Below are 13,472 nucleotides of genomic sequence, written 5' to 3'. Positions count from 1 at the left end.
ATTCTAGAGCTGCTGCATGAGATAGTCCCCCCCCATCACCTCCCATGCACTTTGACCACTCTGTCCTCATACATCACCCCCAGTACCCACGCTCAAAAGCCAGCCCCCAGCCGACATGGCACAGGCAGCGTGGTTGAGCCGCCAGGAGTGCAGGACCCAGCAGGGCTCGACGCTGACACTTATTTTGGAACAGCAGTCCCTCCTCCGGGACAAGTCGCTACTGTCGAAGTAACACTAGCCTTGCTGAAAAGCCAAAGCCTAAGGAGGAGAGAAAAAAGGGGGCAGAGAAATGAAGCCATTTATCAGAGCGTGCTCAAATTGGACGACTTTGCTTACGATACCCTTCTGATGGGCCCCTTATTGATGGCTGTCTGTGACCGAGGGACTGCACTGAAACGGTCTTCTGCAGTACGCATTACTGATCTCTCTCTGGAGGCTGCCAGTTTCTGCAGCTTAAACCTTAAATTATATGTATAATGTTTTTACCTTCTGACTGCAGAGAAACCGTTTCGAGTCTGAAACGCCAGAGCGCTGCCTCCCTGCCTTGCAGAGAGAGGAGGCCTTTGAACAACAGCTCTCGAGGATACGAGCCCTCCTGCTCACACAAATGGACCAATGATCAGGAAGCACAACAGCAAAGCTTTAAGTGTCAGTATTTTTAATCGCTTGACTGTCTCTCAGCAGAAATCTAGGTTCTTGCAATTATGTGCAGAGTTTGGGACAGAAGGAGGAAAAATGCCAGTGCTAGTACCATCTTCACTGACTCTAGCCGAAGTCCGAAGCCTACGTGGTGAGGACAGTGACTAGACCACTAAAACTCCACATTGTAAACGTGATTCTAGATGCCAAGTCGAAATTGACCCCCTTCACCTCTGCTTCCTTCCCTCCTCGCCCTCAATCCTCCCAGTGTTTTCTATTAGTAGTGTAGTGCCTATCATGCGGTGGGCATTTTAAAGAAAAACTTCTCTAACGTGGGATGCTTGTGCTGCTCTCCTCACCAGGTTTCTTCTCCATCCACCCCGGCTGCTCCCACCTTCCAAAGAAGCCACAGGACTGCTCTGTATTTTCCATCGCTCTTTGTTTGGCCTCTTTTACCTGCAAACTTCTTCACCTTCCGAAGCACTTCTCCCTCACCTTCTTTCTGAAGATGCCAGGCAGGGTGACATGAACCTTTCTGCCTCTCACCTTGCCCTCTCTCTTTTTTCTCTGGGAGGTTGGACTTGCTACTGGAACCCACTTGCATGGCCAAGCTGAGCTAGCAGGGATTCCTAAAAAGCAACATTTCACTCCGCAGCTTTAAAAGGACCACTGCTCTACAGGCTTTACTTAAACAGCAGAGAAGAGGTCACAGGGAGAACAGAAGAGCCTGTAAAATTTAAGCCTTCTTTAGTCCACTACTGCAGAGAGGTCAGTGCAAGAGGAGGCACTAAAGCTCTCTACAGCTGCACAGGAGCTCTGGTCCAAGAAACTTCACCCTCTACAACCGAGCTTCAGGCAGGAGCGCTGTACAGAACCGCCTGCGATATGCCACAAACACGACAATGAGGGGCAAGACACGGAGCAGCAAAGCTAGCATCCCACGGCGGGCCGGGAGGAATTCTGCCACTTGGTCCGTGCCTGTAGAAGTTGCACGTGTTGATCCCCCCGCCCTGGAAACGCCTGTGCCTGAAGCGGCTCTCAGCCCTGGGGTCTGAAGGGCCCACGCTCAGGTGAGAGCCCAGATCAGAGAACTCAACACTGATGCAAGAAGACATGTCACGCATACCCGGATACACGTCCAACTGACTCCAGATTTCTTAAAATGCCGGAAAGCTGCAATCCAAACTGAGGAATAAAAGCGAGGTTTGCTTGTTTTGGCTTTGTTAGGAGAAATGGTTGTTCATATGTCTCGGATACACATGTTCTCAATGCAAAGTAGGCATCAAAAGTTCCCACCCGCACGTACGCCACTGGGAACGAGAGTCATTACTTCTTACAACTACCTGGCCTTGTACCTTCAGATCAAGTTTTAGCAGCTTATTTCTTCCTCCTGGAGGTCCCCCAGTTAATCTACAGTATTATTACTTGAGTGTCAATCAAAAAAACCCAAAACCATTCTGTCTTTGGGACTGTGTTTAGTTTCTCCATGCAAATTTTCACACACGTGCCAACAGCCCCGGATTGGCAATAACAATCTTAAATAAGCTACTCCGAAAAGTCATGAATATTAGGCAGTATTTTAAGAGCTCTGGAAATGGTTAGTAGCGCTTATAATCAAACCAGCAAGAGAGAGGCCCTGCTAACAGCAACTTCAAGAATAAAGAGATAGGTAAAAGCACATACTTCTCTTGCATAAATGGACATGGGGGGGGGGGATCAAAAAAAACACAGCTTCGCTTGGGAATTAACCAGCATGAGACAGAAGTTATGAAAGGAAAAAAGAATATTAAAAAAAAAAAACCAAACAGAAGGATAAAGTGTACGTGGTACTCTTTATAAAAAGACCAAAGACCTCTCTTGCCTGGGCTTGTCATTTTTCTCCTCAATATACATACTTTTCTCCGATTCCTGACTCAAGGCGGCAACTTCCACTCACCGCAATGCTTGTGGCCCCCCAACTACAGAGCCAGCCTGCTGCAGCGGAGCAGCCCTCCCGCTTCAGGCTCCTCTTGCAGTGTTCATGGACACAATCCTACCCTGCTCCTACCCATTTTCAGCAGGTCCCTCGCTTTCCAGTTAGGAATACGAGCAAACAATCTGCCCCCACCCCATCCCAGCAGGGCCAACCTCGCTTCAGTACATTGAAAATAAGGTTTCAGACAAGTCCTTTCTTTTGTCCTTATTATTTAAAACCAGATGTTACCCTCACAATAATCCTCCCCCTTAAAATGTCAAAAAACCCCAAGTAATCGCTACCAGGGATCGGTAAGGTTCACAATGAGAGAGCCCCCCATAAACTGGCTCAGAAAGCACCGTGCTTCATGCACGGTCCACAAAGATGCCAGAGGAGCAACAGGCCGCTCTCCTGAAACCAGCGAGCTCCGCACCAAAACCATCACTGAGCTGGGAGCCGCGGGACCTCCTCCCGCACGCCCCACGGACAGCCAGAAGGAGCAGCAGCTTTTGACGGGACTCCCGGGCAGGAGGGAACAGCAGCTTCTCCCGGTCCTGCTACTCCACACCGCAGTGGGATCGGTCACCTCAGCATCTAGCCAAGAGGCAGGGCAACCTTCAGCATCTCCCGTGGCTACCTCAAATCCTCCCAGGTGAGCAGCACCAGCTAACATGCCTTTCCTTCGCTACCGCAGTCCTGCCGGCCGCACCAACAACCCCGACACTTGGAGCTCTTTGCAGACTTGCACGCAATTCGAGAGCCCTGCGTCGCGCTGAACCGTTCTTTTTAGAGCAGGAGCACCTGCGGTGGAAGCACCCCTCGCAAGAAGCAGACAGCGCATCATCCGAACGCTTTTGTTTCCAACTGCGGCTCGCACGTGAAAACAAAAAAAACAAACCACCAAACCGCGCCGTCCTCATCAGCGACGCGCGCCTGTTGCGGGGTTGATACACGACACATGAGAAAGTTGGAAGAGTCATTTCCCTTTCCACTTTTCATGGCTTATCATCTCGGTGATTGCACAAGCGGAAATTTAGGGGACACGAAGCCCAACCCAGGCAGCGTGCTCGCGCTCCACCCGTCTCACAGGGAATCAAACCTCGCCGGCAGGACCGGATCCAGGGGCTGCTGGATATTAGGAGCCGGGGCTCCTTCGCCGCTTAACAAAAAAAAACTGCCGCGCGCACCTGCAGTGCTGGAAAACAACCCTTTCTTACGGTCAAGTCGGTATTTTGTTTGGTTTGTTGTGTTGGGGTTTTTTTTTAAGCTGGTTCTGCCAGTTCTCCTCCCATTAATGAGCAGCATTAATCACTGGAAAAAGAGGAAGCAACACCGAGCCAGCAGTTTTGCCCACAGGCCAGCTTTTTTTTTTTTTTTTTTTTTTCTCTCAGGGATGCAGAAAGGGAAGCATTTTCCCTTTGGAATATGCTAAGGGATATAGGAATTGGGTTTATAGAAAAAAAAAAACCACACGCTCTTCTGGAGCAGTTGCGGAGAAGCCAGAAAGATTCAGTAAGTTAACAAAAAAAAAAAAAGGGGGGGGGGAAGGCCCTGAAACACGCATTTGGTGAAGTTTTTCCACACGAGTCAACAAAGTATCCCGGCTAAGCGCTGCAAGGGCAATCCTCCCGTCGCACAAACGGGCCCGGGAGGTGTTTGCGGGCATCAGGACCGCAAGCGGGGTGCAGCTACCGCGGGGTTCCCGCCGCTCCGGGCTTCGCCGCGCCCCGCTCCGCCGCTGAAAGCGGCGGAGCGGGGCGCGGCGAAGCCCGGAGCGGCGGGAACCCCGTCAACGAGATCGCCCGGTCCCACCGAACGAAGCCACCACAGCCACCGCCATCCCCCCCGGGGTGGGGGGTGAAGCGCCCCGCGCCCCGCCCCGCCGCGCCCGCGCCCGCCGCCTATTGGCCGCCGGCCGCGTCACTCGCCGGCCCCGCTAACGGCCGCGGCGGAGGGAGGGGAGGAAGAAGAAGAGGAGGAGGAGGAGGAGGAAGAACGGGGGGGGGGGGCGGCGCAGCCGCGGAACGGGCGCGGCAGCGGAGGACGGGCCGTAGGGGAAAAAGGCGGGGGGGGCCCTACCTGTGCCCGCGGGTCGTCCCCGCCGCCCCGCCCGCTGCGGGCACCCCCCCCCCCCCTCAGCGGGGCACCCCTTCACCGGACCCTCCCTTCACGCTCTGGCCCGGGTCCCGTCGTCCCCCTCACCCCCACCCTCTCCCTCCTTCCCCCCCCCCCGCGCTGCGCAGCCATTTTCGTGGCCACCTTGGCTACCAGCGGGGCTGACTCACCTCAGCGCTGCGGGCGCGGAGGGGCCCGCCTCGGCGTCGGGGGGCCCCGCTCAGCCCGGGGAGGGAGGGGAGGGGAAGGGGAAGGGGAAGGGGGGGGGAGAGCCCGGCTGGCTGCGCCCTCCCTCCCCGCCGAGCCCCGCTGGCTAGTCCCAGGCGAGGACGGGTCCCGGGGCCGGGCCGGGCTCGGCGGAGGCGGCGGCAGCGGCGGCTCCCTCCCTCCCGGCCGTGACCACCATCTTATTAGCACAGGAAATGACATGGAGAACGGAAGAGAGGGGCGTTCGGGGGCCGAGCCCGGGGACCCCCCGAACCGGGGGAGGGGGGGGGGGAGGCGCCGCCGCCGGCCCGGCCCGGCCCGCTAGGGTTCTCCCGGGGGCTGCGGTGCTCCCGCCTTTCCCTCCAAATACCCGAGGTGGAAAGAGAGGAAGGGGAAAAAAAAAAAAAATTAAAAAAAAAAAAAATAGAAAAACAAACCCCAAAAGCCGCACAAAGCAGGAGGAAAAAAAAAAAAACAACAAAAACCAGCCAACCCAAAACGCAACAGAAAAAGCCCAGCAAACCCAAACCACCCCCGGTTCCCACCTCCTGCTCCGGAGCCTGCGAGTTCTGCGCGGAGCCGGCGGCGATCTGCGCCCGCGGCCGGCCAGGGGCTCGGGGAGGGGGGGGGGCTCTTAAGGACAAAAACCGGGCGGCCCGCGGGGGGAGCCGCCGGCCGAGGGGGCCCGGTCCGGCCCGGCGGAGCCACCGGGCTTCCCCCGCCCTCCCCGCGGCCACCACCTGCCGCCGCCTCGGTGGAGCGGGGACCGCACCGCCCGCGCCCCTCGGGGCTCGCCCGCCTCTTGGGGACGGGGGGACGGGGACAGCGGGGTGAGACCTGCACCCCCCCACCCCTACCCCGGCCCCGGGGGCTCCTTCAGCGGCCGGGGGACGAGTCTGAGCGGCCCCGGTGGGGGGGACACCCCCCCCGTCCCCGCCGGTGCGCGCCTCTTATCGCCCGTTCGGAGCCTCATGCCCTTCTGCGAGCGAAAAAAAAAAAAAATAGGGAATGTGAAGACGCGGGGTTTCCCTGGAGCTCAGAGCTCGGTCGTATTTCAGATTACAACAGCTCCCCCCCCCAAAAGAAAAAAAAAAAAAAGGCAAAACCAAACAACCCACCCAACAGCAACAACAACAAACCCTACCCTCCAGCGCTGTGCAGAAATTACGGGCAACATGACGGATGACAAAAGTAGGCACATTTTAATAAACAGAGGAAGCCTGTCTCACCAATAAAACAAATTCTAAATAAAACCATCTGCAGGCATTAAATTGGAAACAATGCAAACTGTTTAGCTGCTTTGCCAAAAGAGGCGCAGCAGGGGGTAAAGAGAGGGATGGATAAATAGCCATAATTTTCCAGTTCCTTTGGTCGACAATGGGCTCGTATGCGAACAGGGCTGTGGTGACAATGTGCATGCCTGGATACTTGGAACCGCTTCCCTTTTTCTGCAGCCCTGAGAAATACCCTTTTCTGCAGTCCCAAGAAATAAAATTCTTTCCTAAAGTCCTCCACCCTGAGGTGCCTACTATAAAAGGATGGTGTGGAGCTGAGAAAAATCGGTGACTGTGCAAAGTAAAAAAGGACGTAGCCCAAGCAAGGTAGAGGCCCACTTCTGCCATCCTTGAGCTGCTTCCACTGCCATTGAGGAAAGTTTGGGGGGTGGCAGGACTTCAGGATCAGGTCTTGGTTTATCACTTAAGTTGGCAGAAGATAATTTGCCTGGCAAGACAGCAAGGAAGGTAATCCACTCGGGTTTACAACAAGCTCGCTTTGCAAAGGCAGCCAGTGTGGCACAGATGATTATTCGGAAGTTCAAACGAGTATCATTCGTCGGATCTCCAGCTGTGGTATGCTTGTTGTTCCCCATTTCTAACCTCTGGGGAGAGGATTCCTTCTCCGAGGGTAAGCGTGCTGTGTAATTTTACCCCTTCCAGTAATCGCGGATAGATGGACTTTGAGGCACTTGCACTTGCCTGGGAAAGACATACCATAAGCTGTCAGCACCTTCAGACTCCTCAGAAATATTAGAGATCCTAATAGAGCTGCCCTAGTTTGCAGTTTCTCTCTGTGTGCTGAAATGTGTGAGAACGCTAAACTGGCAGCAAATACGACAATGGGCTTGTAAATATGATTGATGAATGAACCGGGAGAAAAAATAATAATTAAAAAACCAATAAAAATCATGGAAGTAATACAGATGCACACTGAATGCCATGCTAATTTGGAGTAATAGTTTTGTTGTAGCTGTTATAGTCTAAGGCTGTAAGGGCAGGCTCAAAGGGAGGCATAAAGCTTTTATTTATAATGAAAATTAAATATGTAAGTACAATATAAATAACAGCTATTATGTCTCCTTGCAAACACGGGCATGCTAATTTATTGGGAGGGAGTTGCCTCGTCTTAATGTGTGCCTGTTGTCTCTATACGTTTAATAGTCAGGTGTATTGGGTTTGCGTGGCAAGGTTTTGGTAGCGGGGGGGGGCTACAGGGGTGGTTTCTGTGAGAAGCTGCCAGAAGCTTCCCCCACGTCTGATAGAGCCAATGCCAGCCGGCTGCAAGAGGGACCTGCTGCTGGCCAAGGCTGAGCTCATCAGCGATGGTGGTAGCGCCTCTGGGATAATGTATTTAAGAAGGGGGAAAAAAAACCTGTGCAACAGCAGCCAGAAGAGAGGAGTGAGAACATGTGAGAGAAAGAACCCTGCAGACCCCCAGGTCAGTGCAGAAGGAGGGGAGGAGATGCTCCAGGCGCCGAAGCAGAGATTCCCCTGCAGCCCGTGGTGATGAAGACCACGGTGAGGCAGGCTGTGCCCCTGCAGCCCAGGGAGGTCCACGGGGGAGCAGATCTCCACCTGCAGAACAGGGAGGACCCCACGCCGGAGCAGGGGGATGCCCGAAGGAGGCTGTGACCCTGTGGAAAGCCCACACTGGGGCAGGTTTTCTGGCAGGACTTGTGACCCCCGGGGTGTCCCACGCTGGAGCAGGCTGTGCCTGAAGGACTGCAGCCCATGGAAAGGACCCACGCTGGAGCTGTTCATGAAGAACTGCAGCCCGTGGGAAGGACCCACGTTGGAGAAGTTCATGGAGAACTGTCTCCCACGGGAAGGACCCCATGGTGGAGCAGGGGAAGAGTGAGGATTCCTCCTCCCCCTGAGGAGGAAGGAGCGGCAGAGACAACATGTGATGAACTGACCCCAACCCCCATTCCCTGTCCCCCTGCACTGCTGGAGGAGGTAGAGAATCTGGGAGTGAATCTGTGCCCAGGAAGAAGGGAGGGGTGGAGGGAAGGTGTTTTAAGATTTGGTTTTTATTTCTCATTATCCTACTCTGATTTGATTGGTAATAAACTAAACTAATTTCCCAAGTCCTGTCTGTTTTGCCTGTGAGGGTAATTGGTGAGTGATCTCTCCCTGTCCTTATCTTGACCCACGAGCCTTTTGTTATATTTTCTCTGCCCTGTCCAGCTGAAGGGGAAGAGTGGTAGAGCGGCTTTGGTGGGCACCTGGTGTTCAGCCAGGGTCAACCCACCACATCAGGCAATAAAATCCCTGTGAAGAAGATTTTGTGTCTTTTCTGTCTAGAAACTAATTACAGAAGGAACACAGTGCAGACTTATACTCTCTCTGCTAAAATCTTACCTTTGGGCTTGGAAGGGCTCCTCCTTCCTCAGCAAACCAACTCCTCACTTATTAAGAAGACATCAGATTAATTTTTTTTTAATGAGTGCTTCAGCACTTTTTTCTTGAGTTCAACTCCCACTCCACCACCCACAGCAATTCCCCTCTGACTGCCGAGCTTTCAGAAAAAACTTTACAAATGGCAACATCAGTTAGGAATGATGTAATTAAGTGTCGACTTTCCAGTATTAGACTGTCAAATCTCTTCCTGCATGAAATGCTGGATATTCTCCTGGAGAGGCAAGAGGGTTCTTCTACTGACGCTGAGATTTTAGCCAACGGTATAAAAAATAATGCGTGCTAAAGTGGATAGAACAGAATCCAGCTTGTCAACAACTACGCTGAAATGGTCTTCAGAGCTCAAGATGCTGGGAGTCGGCAGGTACCTCCCTCAGCTGCAAAGTCCGACCCCTGCAGCAGAAGCGACTGGATGTATTTTGCGCAATGAGCATGTCATTCCCTAAAAATGCCCGGTGGCTCGGGCGCAACACCTCAAAGAGGGGGGGAAGTCAGGACCCGTGCTGGAGGTGGCGTGGTGGGGGGCTGCCTCCCCTGGGGATGCCTGGCTGTTTAAGACAGGGTGCCCAAGGAAAGATAGAAAAGCCTCCGGGTTCTTCTGCAAGCCAATGTGCACAGCAGCCGTCACGTTACTGAATATTCTCTCGTTTAAGACTGTCGGCATCCTACGTAACCACATCAATACCAAGAGGCTGGCGTCTGCTTCCCAGGCTTCGAGGAACGAGTTGCTTGGGGCCAGACTGCTTCTTCCTCCAGGAAAGGTCGCTTGGTTGCAAGCTGAAAGGAAAATCCTACTGCCATTACCCAGGCAACACCTTTCCTGCCCACAGAGAAGATTCAAATCTGCAGGACCATCGTGCTGATGCTCTCAATTAGTGTGAAGTTAGCTGGCTGTTAAGTCTGTTAACCAGCTTTTTAGCATTAAAAACACTGGTAAGAAGCCACACCAAAATTAGGGACATTTCTCTTCCACACTGATGGGTTGTTGGATGGTGGATTGGAATACAGATTCTTCCCTTTGAAAATCTGAAAATGTCCCACAGAAGAAAAGAAAAAGGAAATTACATGACCGAGGAGGAAACTCGGCCAGAAACCCATAGTTACAAATGACTGTAGCAGGGTGGGACAGGCCCCGAAAGAGGCGCGGGGGAAGAGCTCTTTGAAGAGCGTGTAACTCTGCAGATCTGCAGCTTGTGTTTATTTCTGCTGTACAATAGAAGCGGCAATGACCTTTACTCAGTGGTGCTGTGTCTTTTTCCTCACTGTGCTGCATGAGTCTCTCACTGTTATCGGTGGAAGAATATGAATGCTTTAGCAGTGCAGTACTCTGCATGAATTTTACAGATGTCACTGGATTAAGCCTGATGAACCATCCCCCAAGGAGGCAGATAAACATTGCTGAGTTCCACTGGAAAGCAAGAAACTTCTGGGTGCAACCTTCTCCCCTTTCCTCTCTTCTCCGGGCTGCGGCAGTCGTGCCACCATCCGCTGAGCCTGTCTCGAGAGCTAACGCGACCCTCCTCAGCCCCTGGCCGCAGCAGCTCTCGTGCTAAAAAGAGAGGAGGAAAAGGCACTGTTAGGGACAGCGGGGAGGGTGGAATGGTCCTGCCTGGGGTTTGGATCAGCGTACGGAGCCAGGGAGCCCTCCCTGTAGAGCTATACGGGAATTTGAGGGCACGGTCTGATGATAAAGATGCCGTGATGCAGCGGGTAGGTAGACCCACTCCAGCAGGTACGGTCCCTTAGGCTGGTACTGCTGCCCTCTCTGAGCTAGCTGGCTAACCCCGCAGAGATTTAGCCAGGCAATTGCCAACACCAGCAAAAGGAGGTGGTGGGACCGTGCTGTCGGGGGAGAGGAGGAAAGCCAGACCTCTCCCGTGGCAAAAATGAACCACTGGATCAGCCTCAGCATCCGTGCCTCCGAGGCAGTGTGGTGGGTGGGTGCTGCCGTGGTTGCCCAGCCCCGTCTGTGCTGACAAGGCTGTTTGCAGGCCATGAACTGGAGCAGAGAGCTGAACCGGGTTAAAAATAACCCACCAAAAAAAAGGATCCAAGCTGCTTAATTATTGTAGCATTGGTGCATGCATGTGGATTGCCTTTTACCCAGATTGGTGCCTGTATCTCAGGCTGCGGGGAGGGCAGCGGGAATGAGCACTCAAACCGTAGCCAGAAACCCAGAGATTAGATCACCTGCCCAAGACCAGTCCTGAAATCTTTTGGACCAGACGAGGCGCATACAAATAGTGCCTTTTTCAAACACTGGGGTTTGAGAATTTGCGCTGGTGTGTTTTTAATGAATAATCAGAACTGCTTTTCCATATGAAATGGCCTCTCTGTAGCTGGCCCAAAGACTGGAAAGCGAGGAATGTCTCTGCTCACAAGCACTTCAAAACTTGGTGGTTTGTTTCTAGGCATCCGTCACATGTTTTGGCAGTCCATAGGAATGTGCACTTCTGTATATCACAAGCAGCTACCCTGTCTGGAGCCAAATAACTTGTGTGTAACTATAAAGCTGTCTTTAAGACAGACACTGAATTCTCATCTGAAGAAATCAAGAGATGAAGAGTTTATCTTTCCCTTTGTCCTTACCCTCCTCATTATGAACGTGGACTTGGATTCTCTGTATGAATTTGGCTGCATCCGCCTTCTAGCCACTGGTTCTTTTTCTGCTTTTCTTTATACTTCGATACATTCTTGATATTTTCTTCCTAGGAAGATACTAGCTACGCTGTAGTCTAGTCAACTCAAAATATTTCTTTCTGGATAAGTTAACAAATTGATCTCTTTAAACCTCTCAACAACAGACATTTTTACCAGTCCTTATATCATTTTCCTGGCTTTCCTGTGAATCCTGCTCAGTTTTTCAACACTTCTTTTAAAATAAGGTTGCCTGAACTGCCCCTGGCAATCTAGGGCCCACCTAAGCAAAACCACACACATATATACAAATTTCTTCTTTACAGCTATGATTTCAGGATCGCCCTAGTATTTCTTCATGTCATGACACTGCAAGTTCCCCGTGAACTGTTTGTCCTTTCACCCTTTCCAAAGCTGCCGTTCCCCAGGGGATGTTCCGTCACTCCGTGGGAATGCCCTGTGCCTGCACCGCCGTGCATGGCACTGCCCGCAAAACCCCTTTCTGGGAACAGGCCCATGCTCCTGACATCAAACACTCTCAGATCAGATAGCATAACACCTCCTCTTCCCTAGTTTGCTAATCTTGGTGTCACCTGTGAATTTTATCAGTAGTAGTTTTATATTTAACTTTCTGGCTGCTGATTAAAATCCTGAATAGGTTAGATGTAAATACTCCTTCTTAGAAAGTCCTGCCACATCACTGGTTTTGTTTGCTGGGGATTCTCCAACAATTTAGATTTGAGATCTGAAAGGAGCCAGTTCTTAATCTAGTTAATGGGTGCATTATTAATATAAACCATGCTATTCTGGATTGATTAAAATGTCATCAGTACCAAGTTACCAGGTTTCTGTAATGCTGATAATACACAATTAATTCCTACCCCAGGGGTACAAAATCCTCACATTGGCTTCTAAACTGGAGAGAAAAGGATTCTTCTCTTATACACAGCTACATGGGTTTCGTCAGTTCAGGATATGCCAAATTTGAGTGAGTATCCCAAAGGCGGGTCCTTCCATGCAGCTGGCATAGCGGGACCCTGCCCGACCCGCTCGGTCCCCGTGCACGACTGCGGGTCCAGCTCGGTGCTGGGTGCCGTTCGACAGCCCGCTGCGCCGACGTTTGCTTCCCTCCAGCTGCACCCCAAGTGGCAGGACCCCAGTACCCTCTGGTCCTCTGTCCCATGGGACCAGCACATTGCTGAGGAGAGAGCTGGGAACGCTGTCAGCGCCCTCCCAGGGTCCACGGCATCGTCTGTGGACGATGACGGGGAGCTCCAGATGCTGCTGTGCCTCAGCTGCAGATCCTCCCCTGGGGATATTTATCAGTCCGCTACTAGTTGTTTATCTATTGCAGTACCTTTGAGGCTGAGCTCCTGAGCAGGGGAACACAATTTGGGAGAGGCTGTCGTCACTCCAGCCCAAGCCCTGCAGGACATGTTGTAGTTTTGTTTCTCATCGACCTTTGCTGAACCCTCTACCGGCTCTTCTTACCAGGGGGTTGCAGCTACTCCCTGCTGCTTTTGGGAAAGCTGGGGGACCGCCTTTGCTGCTTGCTTCATCGCGGGAGGATGGCCCTTGTCAGGCAGCTTTTACAGTTTGACTTCAAGACAGCCAGACACAATGCCTCCTGCACACATCATTTATTAATATTTCATTTTACTTGGGGGGGGGGGGGGCAGGAGTGTTGCACTTCCAGAAATGCTTACACGGTATGTTACAGACAGTCTGTGCTACAGTTATCTGCTAGCTGATGTTATCCTTAACAGGCTGTTTTATTAAAATGAGTTAATTCAACTGCACGACCGGAGCAGAGAGCAGCAAAGCAAACAGTTCCAGCAGATTTTCACAGGCGGAGCCGCTGCCATTCTCTGCTGCATCGGCGTATTATGTTACGGGCACTACATCATGAGAATATGATCTATAAATCTCAGGATTCTCTCTTCCAAGTTAGAGATGTGTAGATCAAAATTAGCTCTGAATTAAAGTTTTACTTAAAGTAACCAAATTCATCTACATCAAATAATGACTTCCATGTGGTTTTGAAGTCTTAGAGAAAAAAAAGACTTTTGTAGCAAGTAATATTTCACCTGGTTTTTTTTGCAGTCCAAACCATTTCATGTTGTTCTAATACATCAGTGTCTGAAAATGATTGTGACTGGAAGCTAATCATAAACAAAAAGCAAAATGACTGTCCAGTCCTTATTGTCTGTAATGAGAAGAATATT

General features: G+C 51.8%; 1 protein-coding gene across 5 annotated transcripts in view; it reads right to left on the bottom strand.

Moving 5' to 3' along the window:
* Positions 1–6,136, bottom strand: part of PRDM11 (PR/SET domain 11) — a 52,137-nt gene extending 46,001 nt beyond the window's left edge. For 2 of the 5 annotated variants that reach the window (XM_075030976.1, XM_075030979.1), the window contains exon 1: positions 4,879–6,135. The gene's annotated coding sequence lies outside the window, so the exon portion shown is untranslated. Of the gene's footprint in view, positions 1–4,878 lie in introns of all 5 variants that reach the window. The other 3 variants (XM_075030978.1, XM_075030977.1, XM_075030982.1) reach the window with 3 other exon arrangements.
* Between the last annotated feature and the right edge of the window lie 7,336 nt (positions 6,137–13,472).

This window comes from Buteo buteo, chromosome 6, assembly GCF_964188355.1.
Source record: "Buteo buteo chromosome 6, bButBut1.hap1.1, whole genome shotgun sequence".
NCBI lineage: Eukaryota > Metazoa > Chordata > Aves > Accipitriformes > Accipitridae > Buteo > Buteo buteo.
The sequence above is the reverse complement of the archived record's forward strand: the minus strand, read 5'-3'. Positions and strand labels throughout refer to the sequence as shown.